Genomic DNA, 16,456 nt, shown 5'->3' on the forward strand with positions numbered 1-16,456 from the left:
GTGGATGGAGGGAGATGTGGTATCAGAAGTGGAGGAGGAGGCGGAGGTTGAGTCCGTGTTGGAGGTGGAAGTGGAGGATGGAGTGGTGATGAGGATAAGGGAGGAGTCAAGGGTGTTGGAGGGAGAGGAAGGTAGAGCGGTAGAAAGGGGAGTGGTACTGTGGATGGAGGTGGATGGGGTAGGAAGGGAGGTGGATGGAGTAGAAGGAATGGTAAGGGTGGCGGCGGGTTCAGGCGTGGCAGAGGAGATCGTGTTGAAGGTGGAAGGGGAAGATGGAGTGGTGATGAGGATAGGGGAGGAGTCATGGGTGTTGGAGGGAGAAGAGGGAGTGGGAGTGGATGAGGTAGCAAGGGAGGTGGATGGAGTAGAAGGAATGGTAAGGGTGGCGGCGGGTTCAGGCGTTGCAGAGGAGTGGGGTGGTTGAGGCGAGGCAGAGGAGATCGTGTTGGAGGTGGAAGGGGAAGATGGAGTGGTGATGAGGATAGGGGAGGAGTCAAGGGTGGTGGAGGGAGATGAGGGAGTGGGAGTGGATGAGGTAGCAAGGGAGGTGGATGGGGCGGAAGGAATAGTAAGGATGGAGGCGGGTTCAGGCGAGGCAGAGGAGGAGGAGGTATGTAATTGGGTCAGAACGTCAGAATATGAGTTTGAGGAGGAGGAAGCTGGAGTAGGAAGGGCGGGGAAAGAAGAAGAAGAAGAAGAAGAAGGAGGAGTAGGGAGTTGAGGGAAGGACATCATGGTGTCCCAGAGCAACACATTGGAGCGTTGTAGATCCTCGTTGGTTGTTTGTAGTGCCTGAATACGTAAGTCTAGGACACAGTACCTACACATCGAGTCGCTGGTTTGGTAGTGAATCGCAGCATATTTCTTTGAACAATTACAGCAATTGAAATAGTTGGACGGCATGATTACTTTTTTACTTTTATTTACTGTTGCAAGACGATATAACTGTGTGCTTTACAGTTAAGATGAATTTTGTATCCGCGTGGACTAAGGTGAACACCTGGAGGGAGGCGGCTTTAAATCGGTCGAGTCACGCGGGAGAGTTTGAGGTGTGGCGTCTATGAGGGCCCACACGTGTTTTCCCTCCGGGATTAAAATTCTCTGGGGGATTAAACTTTTCCTCCTTTTCAAAACAGGTGTGCTGGTATACGGGTCAAGCTTTGTACTTCTACGTTAGTGACAGATTTTCTACGTTTGTTAGACACAAGAAGCTCACTGTCTTTCACTGGGTGCTGTGTTAGGTCGTGTAGTTGTAATCCTACTGAGGAAAGACAGGAAACACAAAAAAAGTCGATATATAACTTAACCGCTCAGCTCAGCAGGGAAGTCCTCTCACTGTAAGGTAATCCTCGCAACACTTCAAACACTAGTTAGACGCGTCACAGCACTGAGTTAGACGTTAATTAATTAGGTTGAGTGGTGCTAAATAAGACAAGTAAACAAGCAGAGTTAGTCGTTCGATTTCTGAGAAGGCGTACGGGCCTATTTAAGTAACGGTTAATTAAAAACGTGGATGAACGGATTTCAAAAGTTGTGACGTTAAAATGTAACACACGGAGTCGATTCACACACAAAATAACAAGTGTCGTTTCACCAGACGAGGTGAAAAGCAAGGTTAAGGTTTGATGCCGCAGCAGCAGCAAGGTCAACGTCCGTCCCTTTGAGGAGGTCAGGCGAGGCGAGGAAGAGGAGGAGGAAATATTGAAAGATAGAGGAGGATGAGGATGAGGAGGAGGAGGAGGGAAAGGGGAGGGGGAGATATGGAAACTTGGAGGCGAAAGAGAAGGAAATATCAAAACTTGCAGAGAACGAGGAAGAGGAGGAGGAGGAGGAGGAGGAGGAGGAAACATGGAAATATGGAAATGCAGGCTACCGAAAGCCTATTCGCTCATTAAGAGGTTGCCCGCTTTGGTGACTTAATCTGCTCGACAACCACTTGGGGCTTGAGGAGCAGATGAAACCACCTCGATATTCAGTTTACTCCCGACGCAACGAAATGACGGTCGATTCGATTTTTGAAGGAGTTGATGGTATTTGCACTTACTACTTTTGAGGGAAGATTGCTCCAGTGGCGGATAACTCGGTTCGAAAAGAAACTCCTTCCAATGTTTTTTGTTGTGTCGACTAGACTGAATGGGTAAACCGTTATTTCTAGTTCTTGAGTTGGTTTGCAGTTCAAAGAATTTGGAGTAATCGACGTTAATGAACTTTTTCAAGTACTTGAAGACTTGAATCATATCCCCTCGTAGGCGTCTTTTCTCCTGTGTAAAGAGATTGAGTCGCTTGAGTCGTTCCTCGTACGGTTGATCCCTTAAGGTTGGAATCATCTTAGTGGCGCGTCGTTGAATCCTTTCCAGTAAATCAATGTCCTTTCTGTAATTAGGAGACCAGAACTGTACCGCATACTCGAGATGCGGTCTTACCGTGGAATTATACAAGGATAGCATCACGTCTGGCGTTTTACACTCGAAGTTCCTCGCCATGAACCCGAGCATAGTGTTGGCTATGTTATATGCTTTTTTTACAGTGATTCGTGTGTTTCAGGTCACTGCTGATAGCGACCCCAAGATTCTTTTCCTCCTGTATCCCCTGCAGAGGTTTCCCATTCATGATGTATGTGTGGTTACTATTTCTGGACCCAATGTGCATGACTCTGCATTTGTCAACATTAAAGGACATTTGCCATTTTTCCGACCATTCGATAATGTGATTGAGGTATTTCTGAATGATTTCGCAGTCGGTCTTTGTGAGGGCCTTTCCACCCACCTTGGTGTCATCAGCAAATTTCGATAATGTGGATTTCAGTCCTGTTTTTAGGTCGTTGATATATATGATGAAGAGAATGGGTCCCAGCACTGACCCTTGAGGCACTCCACTAGTGACTGGAAGCCAATCGGAAGGCTGTCCGTTGAGTAGCACTCGTTGTTTTCTGTCGGTGAGCCAATCTCTTATCCACGCGATCAAATTGGCTCCAATGCCCGCTGAGTGCAGTTTCTTAAGGAGTCGCTCGTGCGGTACCTTGTCGAAGGCATTCTGAAAGTCCAGGTATATAACATCACTGGAGATGTGGTCATCCCAATTCTTATATATACCTTGGAAGAAGTCTAATAGATTCGTTAAGCAGGAGCGCTTGTTTCTGAAGCTATGCTGGGTGTCGGAGATTATATTATTGTCTTCTAGAAACTTGACAAGTTTGTCTTTAATAATCTTGTTTTTCCTGCCACTGATGTCAAACTTATGGGCCTGTAGTTTAATGCAACGCTTTTGTCTCCTTTTTTGAAAATCGGTGTTACGTTCGCCATCTTCCAATCTTCTGGTACCTTGTTCAGTTGTACTGATCGGTGAAATATGTTAGTGAATGGTTGAAGTATTTCTTGTTTAAGCTCTTTTAATAACTGCGGGGACAAGCTGTCGGGTCCCGTTGACTTGTTCGTGTCGAGTTTGTCCAAGTTCTTTTTTCACTTCTTGGTCGCATATTGAGTCAATTACCAGGGGCGTGATTCCCCTCGGCGGGTCAGGGTCCTCGGGAATGGTTTCGATGTCCTCGACTGTGAATACGGATGCGAAGTTACTGTTGAGGATTCTGGCCATGTGTTTGCTCTCCTGGTTTACAGATCCGGGACCAATATTGGATTTTACTTTCTTTTTCGATCTGATGTATGTGAAGAATTTTTTTGAGTTAGTCTTGATTTCGCGCGCTATTTGATTTTCATAGTTGCGTTTGCTATTCCGAATAAGGCTGCGACAAGCTCTGACGCTGCTGTGGTACTGTGTACGGGCTTCGGTCGTGTCATTCTCTTTCATTAGGTTATAGTTCCTTTTTTTTAGGTTTACTGCCCTTTTTATTTCTCTGGTCATCCATAGTGGATCTACGGCACCATTTACTCGCCTGGATTTCGTAGGCACTGTAGCCTTCTCTACCTTCAAAAGCTTATCTTTGAAGACGTTCCATGCGTTTTGCATTGTATTGTCGGTGAGGTTAAGCTGGTCCCAGGTCGCAGCGGGAAGCAGCTCACGGGCTAAGTTGAAACTTGCTTTTTTTGTAATTTGGTATCACTGACGGAATATCTACGAGTTTGTGACTTATGGTGACATTAAAACGGATTAAGTGGTGATCGCAACCATTAAGTTTCTCACCAACTTCAAAGTCGCGAATGAGGTTGGAATCGCTTACTAATACCAGATCCAGTAGATTGTTTTCTCTTGTCGGTTGAGTTACAACTTGAGTGAGGAACGAATCCTCCACCATTTCTATAAGCCTGTTACCCTCTTGATCTCCAGTCAAATGTCCTCAGTCAATGTTAGAGGAATTAAAGTCCCCAATTATTATTGCTTCCTTGCTTTGTATTAGAGAGTGATCCTCTTCGTACAGGGCAGTGTTGTCGGTTGCCTGTTGTTTTTGGAGGCCTGTATACGGTTGCAAGTGTTACTTTTTTATTATTTGTGGTTATTTCCACATAGACGGAATCGTATTTCTATGCGTTCTGTTTGTCTATTTTTATGGCAGGGAGTGTACTTTTTACGTAGCAAACTACTCCTCCTCCTTGCTTGTGCTTTCGACTTTTGTGGAAGCTTTCGTACCCAGGAAATGACAGTTCGGATATTAGATGTGTAGAGTTGGCCCAAGTCTTTGTGATGGCTACCACATCTGGTTTCTCTGTGGTGGAGGAGGAGGAGGAGGAGGCGATATGGAAACTTAGAAACATGGAACAGCAGGTAACAAAGTCTAGTCTCTCACCACTACGCCCCTTGCCTTAGTATTTTAGTTAGTCCTTGTAAAGTTATTACTACGACGGGCTCGTTATTTTTTTTTTACAGAGCACAAAGAAACGCAGTACTTTAAGATGCAGCCGTTCATAAGTATTGGACAAAGATCTCATCATTATCATCGTAAAAATAATCATCGTAAGATAACCGTCATCACCCACGTCATCATTATTTATGTTTTATTTAAGAGTATGGATGATGTAACACACACACACACACACACACACACACACACACACACACACACACACACACACACACACACACCTATCAATACACCCATCGATCTATTACAACCACCACCACCACCACCACCACATCACCGTGTTTACCTTATGACGTCACACACACCCGCCCCGCTGATTGGCTAATGGCCCCCCACACTTAAGGGGCGGCCTGTGATTGGCCCAGGGCGCTGAGGGAGGGTATTACGCTTAATGAGGGAGACGAAGCCTGGTATTAGTACGCTGAGGGAGAAGGAGGAGGAGGAGAAGGAGGAGGAGGAGGAGGTAGACTTGTCAAGGTTACTCTTAAGTGGACAAGGGAAAGGAAAATTGGAGGTTTGTGTTATTTATGGAAAAAAAGTAATAACAACAAGGACAGTAACAACAACAGCAATAACAACAATAACATCATCAACAGAAACAAGAATACAGAAATCTAGTAGCATCAGTAACGAAAACAACGCCAAAAACATATAAACAACAACAATGACAACAGTGGTGATAAAAGCAAGAACTACAAGAAAAGAAAAACAAGAAGAATATGATTACCACCTTCATGAATGAATGGATTTATGAATGCATGGGAGGAGGAATGAGTGGGTAGAAGAAAATGGAACGGAGGAGTGAATGGAAGGGAGAAAGGAAGATAGAAGGGAAAAAGGAGGAAAGGAAGAAAGGAAGGGAGAACGCGAAGGAAGAAAGAAGAGGAAGGGAGGAAGGAAGGAAGGAAGAAATGAAGAAAGGAAGGAGGGAAAGATGAAAGAAAAAGATCAAAATAGTGAGGAAGGAAGGAAGGAGCGGATGGGAATAAGAATAAGAATAAGAAAAAGCGGATTCAGGGAGGGCTTAAGAAAAGTGTTCTGATCTTTATTAATATCCTCTTCTTCCTCCTTGTAACATGTATCCTCCTCCTCCTCCTCTTCTTCCTCCTTCTTTAAGAGCTAAAGTAATCTTGTCTTATTTTATGGCTCCCTTCAGACTCATATTTTCTTTTACAAAGCAGCGCTAAGAGAGTGATTCTCTCTCTCTCTCTCTCTCTCTCTCTCTCTCTCTCTCTCTCTCTCTCTCTCTCTCTCTCTCTCTCTCTCTCTCTCTCTCTCTCTCTCTCTCTCTCTCTCTCTCTCTCTCTCTCTCTCTCTCTCTCTCTCTCTCTCTCTCTCTCTCTCTCTCTCTCTCTCTCTCTCTCTCATTACTATTTTTAGTGTTATTATTATTATTATTATTATTATTATTATTATTATTATTATTATTATTATTATTATTATTATTATTATTATTATTATTATTATTATTATTATTATTATTATTATTATTATATTAATATTATTATTATTATTATTATTATTATTATTATTATTATTATTATTATTATTATTATTATTATTATTATTATTATTATTATTATTATTATTATTATTATTATTATTATTATTATTATTATTATTATTATTATTATTATTATTATTATTATTATTATTATTATTATTATTATTATTATTATTATTATTATTATTATTATTATTATTATTATTATTATTGTTATTATTATTATTATTATTATTATTATTATTATTATTATTATTATTATTATTATTATTATTATTATTATTATTATTATTATTATTATTATTATTATTATTATTATCATTATCATTATTATTATTATTATTATTATTATTATTATTATTATTATTATTATTATTATTATTATTATTATTATTATTATTATTATTATTATCATTATTATTATCATTATTATTATTATTATTATTATTATTATTATTATTATTATTATTAGTAGTAGTAGTAGTAGTAGTAGTAATAGTAGTAGCAGTAGTAGTAAAAAAATAATAATATTGATGATAATAATAAATGATACTACTACTACTACTACTACTACTACTACTTAATTTAATTTTAATTACTACTACGGGCCTCCATCTATTAGAGTTGCGTTGTGAGTGGTATATTGTCTCATATCCTTTCACAAAGCAATTCATTGGCCCCACCCCGCCAATGACTGTGGCCGACAACTATCTTTATTTAATATTACAAACTTTACTAAACATTTTATTTTTAAGCTAACAGAGCTTGTGGTTGATACGACTATCAACCACCGTCGCCTCAAAGTCCAGGTCAGCAATGCGGGTGGTTTTGGGTGCAGGTGACCTGGTTCCTCTCAGGCAGACCAAGGCTGACCTCAGGAGGGAGAAGGACAGCCTGCATCTCATCCAGGCGACCACACTGCTTCTTGGCTGTTGTTTCTTATCCGCCAGTGTTTCGGCGAGTCTTGCGTAGAAGCTCTGCGCCCTTGGTCCCATCCCTCCTGCCGTCGTGAATACTACCGGGGTGAAGGAGCCCTGGTCCACATTCTGTATTCTTTCTTCATATGCTCTGCTCTTCTCTTGTTCGTTTCTTCTGTGGGCTGCATCAAGGGTCAGGTCTCTGGCAATGGGCCATGGGATCAAAGATCCTTATGTCAAAATATGCCCTTTGTCCACGAGTCCAAAACCTTCTGGCGCCAACATCCACTCGTGCTTCGTTCGAAACATTAGCGGTGCGTCTGGCGAGGTGTTCGCCTTGCAGAGGGAGCAGCATGGGTTCCACAGTCACGTCGTGGCAGACTTCTTTCAGCATCTGAGCTGTTACGTCTCTTACTTCATCATGTCTCATGCAGACGAAACCTCCTCTCTTGCATGTCATGGCATGATTTTGGTTGAAGGGTGAGCCACAGTTACACATGTTTGGGAGCCCATCGACTGGCCAGCCATACCTGAGGGCAAGGGCATCAGTAAATTCTTTTTTGTTTAAGTTGATGCCTTTTGCCCTGATAGGTAGTGTGGTTAACCAGTTTGAAGCGCCCACTTCCTGTGCAATATCTGTCCTCCTCCTTGTGTCTTCTGGGAGTTCTCTCATTAGGTCACTCAGAGTGTCTCTCTGTTTTCCTTCTCTGTTTATGGAGATTTCATTCCTTAGTGACCTAATATCTTGAGGGTTGTCTTCTCCCCTTTCATTTTGATTGGTAATATATCCGGTCAAGGAGGCTGTGATTCGGATTGAGTTCCCGAATTCAGACTCAGCCAGATTTTGCGGGTTGGTGATGCCGAGCCCACCCATTCTTGGCGGCAACTCCAGCAATCTTCTCTCCTGGTCACTGGGACATCTCCCATTTGCTATCGCCGGTATGAAGGTGTTTCTGATAGCTTCTTCCAGAGGTTTTAGTAACGGAGCAACATCAGGAACTGTCCTCATGAGGTAGTTCCATTTATGCTTGACACCGTACGTAAATGCTGCGTAGGCTGCCTGCGGTTCTGTTTTGGCGATCTCGCTCAGTCTCTGCAGTTCGGACTCCCAGCGCTTTACAGCCGTTTTCACATATTCGGTTCTGTATTCAGCTGTTCCAATGGCTGCCCCGAGATGTCTTTCTCCAGTCACTGACAGTTTCACGTTACTGCCCTGGAATGCTGTTTTGGCCCGATCCTATGCCACTGGTTTTACAATCACCACAGACTTCGTGGCGTTGGGATGGTACCCTATTTTAGGGCCATGTTCATTGACGAGGTCCCACCATTTCCTGAGGTCTGCAGACTTTCCTACCCCGGTGAGGTCATCCGCATACGCCACCTGTTTGACGTTGGTGTTTTCATGGCGGATGATGTCCTGCAGCTTCATCATTCCCAGGGCAAACATTGCCATGGCCACTGGGTCCCCCTGGGTGGTGCCCTCTGAGGATTGTATGGCCACCGGGTCTCCAAGTCGTTGGTCATTATGACTGCTGATGAACAGTCTGGCAGGTTCCTTGTATGTATTTTCAATATATTGGGCGAATATAGGGCACTTGATTTTGATGTTGTGCAGTGCTGTTTCCCTATTGATGTTGTTAAACGCATTTGCAGCGCCCACCATCAGCACCGCCTCGCATTCTGGGTCTTCGAACATTCTCCTGACAGCGTGAATGGCAGCTTCACACCCAGCCTGCTGACCCGCACACACTTGGAGGTTTCCCACCGCCTTCCTCACGTCGTCCTTCACCACCTCCATGACAGCCTTGCCTATGATCCTCCTGAGCACCTCCCCTATCCCGATGGGGCGACAGCCTGGTTTTTTATCCAGCGGGATGAGCCGGCAGGCCATCAAAGGCTCGAGGTGTTGGCAATTCTCTGACGCCAATTTTCTTGCTAGGGCGGCTATTGCGTCGCGAAGATCCACAGCTGGATTACCAAAGATGTTCTTACTGAGGAGGTGTTTCCACCCCTTGGCATCCAAGCCTGATGGTCCAGCCGCTCCCTGCGTGTGAAGGGCGTGCCTCCAGATCACGTCACCGCTGATATGGTCGAAGACAACTCGATGCGGTGGGGTGTAGTCCCCAAGGAACTTCATTTCTGGGTGTGCAGGTCTAGCATCTGGATGCTTGTCCTTAAGGATCTGGCGTGTCTCTTCCGTCATGGGAAGGACTCCCGCTGCCTCATCTTCTATTGACAGTGATCTAGTTGCCATGGCCACTTTGCCTTGTCTCATCTTGTCAGCAAAGTTTCTAGCCCTGTCGTTACTGTCCTTCTTGCGACTGTTACGTCTGCCTAGTCTCTCCTGCAGTGTTTTAGCCTCGTCAAGTAGCTTCCGGACGTCCCCTTTCCTCCACAGCTCCATTCTTCTTTGTACCGCCTTCACGTCCTCAGATTGTTTCGACCTTTTGTGAGTCCGTTGGCATATGAGGTGCGGTAGTATGACCAGAATCTTTAAAGCGTAAGGGGCGATTTGCGTGGAGTTTTTGTACGCTCTAATGAGGTAGGGTTTTTCCTCTATCAAGGTTTTGGTGGCGTTACATCTCGGGGCCTCAAATACGTTATTGGGAGAAAACGTTACCACATGATTGTAAGCGTCTCGCACCCACTCCTCTGTCTCCTCGAGTGTCCACCTCTGCCAGAAGCGTAGCTCGCGCGAGGCGTCCTCACCCTGGTCACCTTGCCCTTGTCTCTCGCCACCTGCACCCCCCTCCACCTGATCATCTCCAGAGCCTTCATTGGCCTGTCCACCCAGCACCACTTGTGGTTGCTCCCCATTTTCCACATCCTGCCGTTGATTGTTTGGGTTTCGACAATCTCCACCTCTCTTACAGTTCACACAGGGCTGGCCTCGTCTTACGCACGAGCATTGAACACAGTTTTGATTTCGAGACGAACAAATGCAACATTGAGGGGGCTCCATTTCGGTGCCATTATGCATGCTAGTGTATCTTAGTTGCTATTTGTGGTGATGAATAGAGCAATAGTAGTAGACCCCACTTTGACTCTTGTCTCCCCCCATATACCTACACACAGACATACACTTGCATATGCTTACTTTGCCTTTACGGTAATATTAGAATGATTGTTTATTTTTCCACTACCATTGCTCCTCGCCAACACTTTACAATCTTACTAATGCACCTGACCCTACACATTAAAATTGAGTAGTAGTAGACTATTACTATTACTACTACTACTACTAATGATAATAAAAATAGTAGTAACAACAACAAAAACAACAACAACAATAATAATAATAATAATAATAATAATAATAATAATAATAGTAATAATAAGTGTATCTAAAAATGTAAAGATAAACAGGTAAATTTGTAGATAGATGAATGGAAATGGATAGATAGATAGATAGATAGATGGAATGATAAACGGATCGATAAATATTCGGACAGACAAACAGACGAACAAACATACACAAAGGCACAGTCTTGATATGTGACGCGTGGCAACCTTGGCCCGGCAGCATGGAGGACACGGCTCCTCTAATTACCGGTGCATTAATGTGGAGGCGACACACACACACACACACACAAACACACACACGAATAAAGAAACAATGAAAGAAAAATAGCCATAGTGAAAGTAAATGATGAAGGAGAATTTGAGAGAGAGAGAGAGAGAGAGAGAGAGAGAAAATCCAGCCAGTCAGTAAATCCGAATGATGGGATATATGAGAAAGCAAAGTTGTATAAGTATTCCCTCATGACGGTCAGGTTTTCTTTCTTTTTGTCAGCATTATTTTGGTCATGCACTGGCACATATTTCATTCACAATCTTTTCGTTTTGTTGCTCTTGTAGGCGTTTTATTCATCCATCTACTTATTAATGCAGCTAAGGAGGGAGTCAAGGATAATTCATGCCAAACTAAAGCAAAAAAAGTCGATAAATCGTTGCTTATTAATACAAAAATGTTGGATAATTGCTGAAAATCATAATTGTCTACGTGGGTGTTTATGATGTTTATGCTTACGTGGGAGTTTATAATTTGTGTGCATACGTGGGCGTTTATAATGTGTATAGACGTGTGTTTATTATGTGTGTATAGGCGGGTGTGTGTGATGTGTGTGTGTGTGTGTGTGTGTGTGTGTGTGTGTACGTAGGCTGTCTATAAGGCCAGCACGTGTAAATTATTGATAACTGGAGTATGTCATTCCTTGGGTAGTGTGCGTGTGTGTCTGTTTGACTTATTGACCTACTTACATAAACGAATATTCCAATAATTGCTCGTGTTGAAAAAGAAGCAAGTCGGTATTATGCGTAGGTCTACATACATACATATATACATACAAACATACATACATATATTCATACATACATACATACATACACACTGACGCACATACAAGCCCCATGTGCACTTAAACGTCCTATACTCACGAACATTTACATTCCATTGGTTCTCTCTCTCTCTCTCTCTCTCTCTCTCTCTCTCTCTCTCTCTCTCTCTCTCTCTCTCTCTCTCTCTCTCTCTCTCTCTCTCTCTCTCTCTCTCTCTCTCTCTCTCTCTCGATATTGGTAGTTAATGCTAGTTGGTAAATAATTATGTAAGGTGAGTAATGGTGAATGATTGGAGGAGGAGGAAGAGGAGGAGGAGGAGAGCGATAGGGTGGCAGGGGAGTAATTAGTGGTGGTTATGTTGATGATGATGGTGGTGGTTGTGGTGATGGTGATGGTGGTTGCTGTGGTGATTTTGGGTCAAGGTAAACGTGGAAGGTGGTGGTGGCGGTGGTGGATATTGATAGGGAGAGAGAGTTGGTGGTAGTGGTGGTGGTGATGGTGGTGGTGTAGGTAATATAATGGTATGTGGTGGTGAATGGAAGTAATGGTGTTTGGTAGTGGTGTTAGTGGTGGTGATGAAGAAGAGTCGAGGTGTTAAAGATGGTAGTGCGAGTTATTGCTGATGGTGATGATGGTGGTGAACGTTGGTGGTGGTGATGGTGGTCATTCAAGTTGAACAGTGGTAGCTTGCGATGGTGGGTAATGTTGGTAGTAATAGGGTAAAATAGTGGTAGAATGGTGGTGATATTGGTGTTAGAGATTAGTGCGTCGTGGTGGTAATGGTGGTAGCAAAGAAGAGTTACATAAGTTAGTTGTTGTGGTGAGGAATAGGGGTTAGTGGCAGGTGATGGTGGTGGTGGTGGTGGTATTGGTGATAGATTGTGGTAGAGGTGGTGTTGAAGAAAGATGGAAGGTGGTGGTGGTGGTGGTGGTGGTGGTGATACTAGTGATAGATTGTGGTAGAGGTGGTGTTGAAGAAAGATGGATGGTGATGGTGGTGGTGGTGGTGGTGGTGGTGGTGGTCATGGTGGTGATACTGGTGATGGATTGTGGTAGAGGTGGTGTTGAAGAAAGATGGAAGGTGATGGTGATGGTGGTGGTGGTGATATTGGTGATAGATTGTGGTAGAGGTGGTGTTGAAGAAAGATGGAAGGTGGTGGTGGTGGTGGTGGTCATGGTGGTGATACTAGTGATAGATTGTGGTAGAGGTGGTGTTGAAGAAAGATGGAAGGTGATGGTGGTGGTGGTGGTGGTGGTGATACTAGTGATAGATTGTGGTAGAGGTGGTGTTGAAGAAAGATGGAAGGTGATGGTGGTGGTGGTGGTCATGGTGGTGATATTGGTGATAGATTGTGGTAGAGGTGGTGTTGAAGAAAGATGGAAGGTGATGGTGGTGGTGTTGGTGGTGGTGGTCATATTGGTGATACTGGTGATAGATTGTGGTAGAGGTGGTGTTGAAGAAAGATGGAAGGTGATGGTGGTGGTGGTGGTGGTGGTGGTCATGGTGGTGATACTAGTGATAGATTGTGGTAGAGGTGGTGTTGAAGAAAGATGGAAGGTGATGGTGGTGGTGGTGGTGGTGGTGATGGTTGTGGTGATGGTCATGGTGGTGATACTGGTGATAGATTGTGGTAGAGGTGGTGTTGAAGAAAGATGGAAGGTGATGGTGGTGGTGGTGGTGGTGGTGGTCATGGTGGTGATACTGGTGATAGATTGTGGTAGAGGTGGTGTTGAAGAAAGATGGAAGGTGATGGTTATAATGATGGTGGTGATGATGATTGTGGTGATGGTGATGGGATATGCTGTATAGTCACCATCATTACACCATCACTTCTACATCCCTCTTCATCTCCTTTTGTTTCTTTCACTTCATTTTCCTCAGTCTTATCACCATCTTTTTCTCTTCCTCCTCTTAAGTCACAATTAATTATGTCAGTTATCTATCTATTTGCTATCTACATATCTATCTGTATCTTTCTATCTATCTATCTATTACATCACTCACTTTCTCTCACACTTTCCCATTTACTTTGATCACTTTCCCTCAAATTTCCCTCCCTCCTTTCCTCCACGCCCCTCACACCTTTTTTCTCCGCGCAGCTCCTCCTCCTCCGTGCTCTCCTTTCCACCTTGGCTAGCAGACTGACCGACCAGGTGTGTGTGTGTGTGTGTGTGTGTCATTGTCCATGTGTGTGTGTGTGTGTGTGTGTGTGTGTGTGTGTGTGTGTGTGTCAGTGTCCATGTGTGTGTGTGTGTGTGTGTGTGTGTGTGTGTTTAAGGGAGTAAGGTTGCTATGGTAGACATGCACACACACACACACACACACACACACACACACACACACATGACCTTCATCCCAGTTGCGTGCGAGAGAAAATAGCGTTTCGAAAGGACAGACTAAATAAAATTGACATGGTTAAAAATAGCTATTAGTAGAGTAGACTTTATTGTTGTTGTTGCTGTTGCTATTGTTTTTGGTGGTGGTGTTGGTGTTGGTGGTGGTATCACTAGTAATAGTAGTGGTAGTAGTAGTAGTAGGAGTAGTAAATGTGATGGTATTCATGGGAGAGAGAGAGAGAGAGAGAGAGAGAGAGAGAGAGAGAGAGAGAGAGAGAGAGAGAGAGAGAGAGAGAGAGAGAGAGAGAGACTATGTGATAATAGTCAATAATTGGGGGTATGGGGGGAGGGAGAGAGGAGAGGCACATCGAATGCATTAAATTTTTCATGGGGAGAGGACGGGGGGAAGACGAAAGAGGAGGAGGAGGAGGAGAAGAAGAAGAAGAAGAAGAAGAAGAAGAAGAAGAAGAAGAAGAAGAAGAAGAAGAAGAAGAAGAAGAAGAAGAAGAAGAAGAAGAAAAAGAAAAAGAAAAGGAAAAAAAAGCAAAAGAAAAGGAACAAGAAGAAAAAAGCAAAAGGAGAAAAAGATGATGATGAAGTAGAAGAAAAAGAAGACGAAGACGAATAAGGGTAGAAATGAAGAAGGAAGGGGAGAAAGAGGGAAGAAGGGAGAGGAAGTCTTTCACTGCATTTTCCTTTTCTTCGTAATTGTAAGTACAGGTTTTGTAAGTTTTCGTTTCGTCATTCTTTTCTGTGTTCCTCTGTGCCGGAGATGGGTACTCACCCTCCTCTCCTCCTGCTCTTCCTCCCCACTACGCCCCTCGCTCGGCCTGTAGTGGGGAGCTAAAGGGAGGGAGAGGGTCTGCTTGGTTTGCTACACTGTATTGGGAGCTATTTTGGGGGATGGCGACTGACACCGACCACGAGGAATCAGTGTAGTGGGGATTGTGATGGGAGAAAGGAATGACTGTGTGTGGGGGAGGGAGGGTCGTTGATACAGGTTATGTGTTGGGAAGGTGCTGTACTGTACACTCCTTCTGCCTTTTCCCTTTCCCCTCTGTGCTTTTTCTGCTAACCCACTCTCTCCTCTTCATATAACCTTGATTAGATATAAAACGAGTGATGTGGAGGTCATGTGTTGTATTGAAGGGAGGGGGGGGGGGGGCGTAGATGGATAAGGAATGGTGTGTGTTCCCGTAGTGATTGCCTTTAAAGTCTATGAATATCTTTGTAATCTAATGAAGCCAAAGATATACCATAAGGCGTAAGGCGAGACAGCTAACGCATTGTATCCTGGCGCGAGAAAGGAGAGATTTCTTCTCTACGACGTTCCTACTGTGTGTCTGTTTCGCACTGGTGACCTTGAGGGTACAAGAAATGAGGCGCTGGTGCACGTGTCACCGCTCGGGGTGGCGAAGCTGCTCAAGGCGCCCCCGGCCACGTGAGGCTGGTCATGGGTGGTGGGGAGCTTACTTGGATAGTAAAAAGTGGCTTGACAGTACCGTAAGGTTTTATCCACGGCAAGGGTGAAACCAAGGAAAAAAAATTCGCTACTCCACAAACTGAAGCAGAGGTTTCCTTAAATGAATAATCTGATTTAGTTCCATTAGTGTTTTGATGCTCCCTCCTGGAAATATTAAGTCTTAGGAAGGTGGGAATATTGTAGTACTTAAAATAATTACAAGTAACCACTGAGTCATCTTGCCACTGACCATCCATATAAGCCGACGAGGAAGTGTGCGGTGCTCCGTGAGATTTTTTTTTTTGTGTGTGTGTGTGAGTGACGCAGGCATGTGCTCATTAATTAACACCAGGCGTGTAGGCGAAGGAAGGACAGGTGTGTGGCAGGTGTCACGTAGCCGACCAGTGCCATTGTTTATTTAGGGCAATGCTGCTCAATCCATAGTGTTGTTGACTGTACGCGCGTGTGTGTGTGTGTGTGTGTGTGTGTGTGTGTGTGTTAGTGCGCGTCCATGTGTGTGTTACTGCAAAGAAGCGGCTCAAGGACAAAAATATAGAACAAAAAAGAAGAAAAAAGCCAGCTAAGTGCTGTTCTTGAAAATGGAAATAAAGTTAGTGGATGGAATACAGTCAGTTTCAGAAAGAGGTGTGTGTGTGTGTGTGTGTGTGTGTGTGTGTGTGTGTGTGTGTGTGTGACTGTGTGTGTGTCTGTGTGTGTGTGTGCTCACTAATTAGAATTATACATGCGTTTCTGTAATAGTTGCCATCCATTATGAACACACACCCTCTCTCACACACACACACACACACACACACATGTACAGTTGTACACACATAATGAGCTAGCACCAGGAATAATTTAAATCTTGCTTCCCAATAATCTTTAAATTCTCTCTCTCTCTCTCTCTCTCTCTCTCTCTCTCTCTCTCTCTCTCTCTCTCTCTCTCTCTCTCTCTCTCTCTCTCTCTCTCTCCCCCCCCAGATGATAATAATTGGTGATTATTTATAAGATATGTGCAGTTGCTTGAAAATGGATAGATGACTGTCACATCTACATGGATATGAAGTTCCTCAGTGTGCCATGAA

At 43.8% G+C, this 16,456-nt stretch overlaps 1 protein-coding gene across 2 annotated transcripts in view; it reads right to left on the reverse strand.

Annotated features, from left to right (window-relative positions):
• Positions 1-13,700, reverse strand: part of LOC127008063 (ankyrin repeat domain-containing protein 34A-like) — a 65,853-nt gene extending 52,153 nt beyond the window's left edge. For both annotated transcript variants that reach the window (XM_050879598.1, XM_050879596.1), the window contains exon 1: positions 13,656-13,700. The gene's annotated coding sequence lies outside the window, so the exon portion shown is untranslated. The remainder of the gene's footprint in view (positions 1-13,655) is intronic.
• Between the last annotated feature and the right edge of the window lie 2,756 nt (positions 13,701-16,456).

The sequence above is a fragment of the Eriocheir sinensis genome, chromosome 37 (genome assembly GCF_024679095.1).
Source record: "Eriocheir sinensis breed Jianghai 21 chromosome 37, ASM2467909v1, whole genome shotgun sequence".
Lineage (NCBI taxonomy): Eukaryota > Metazoa > Arthropoda > Malacostraca > Decapoda > Varunidae > Eriocheir > Eriocheir sinensis.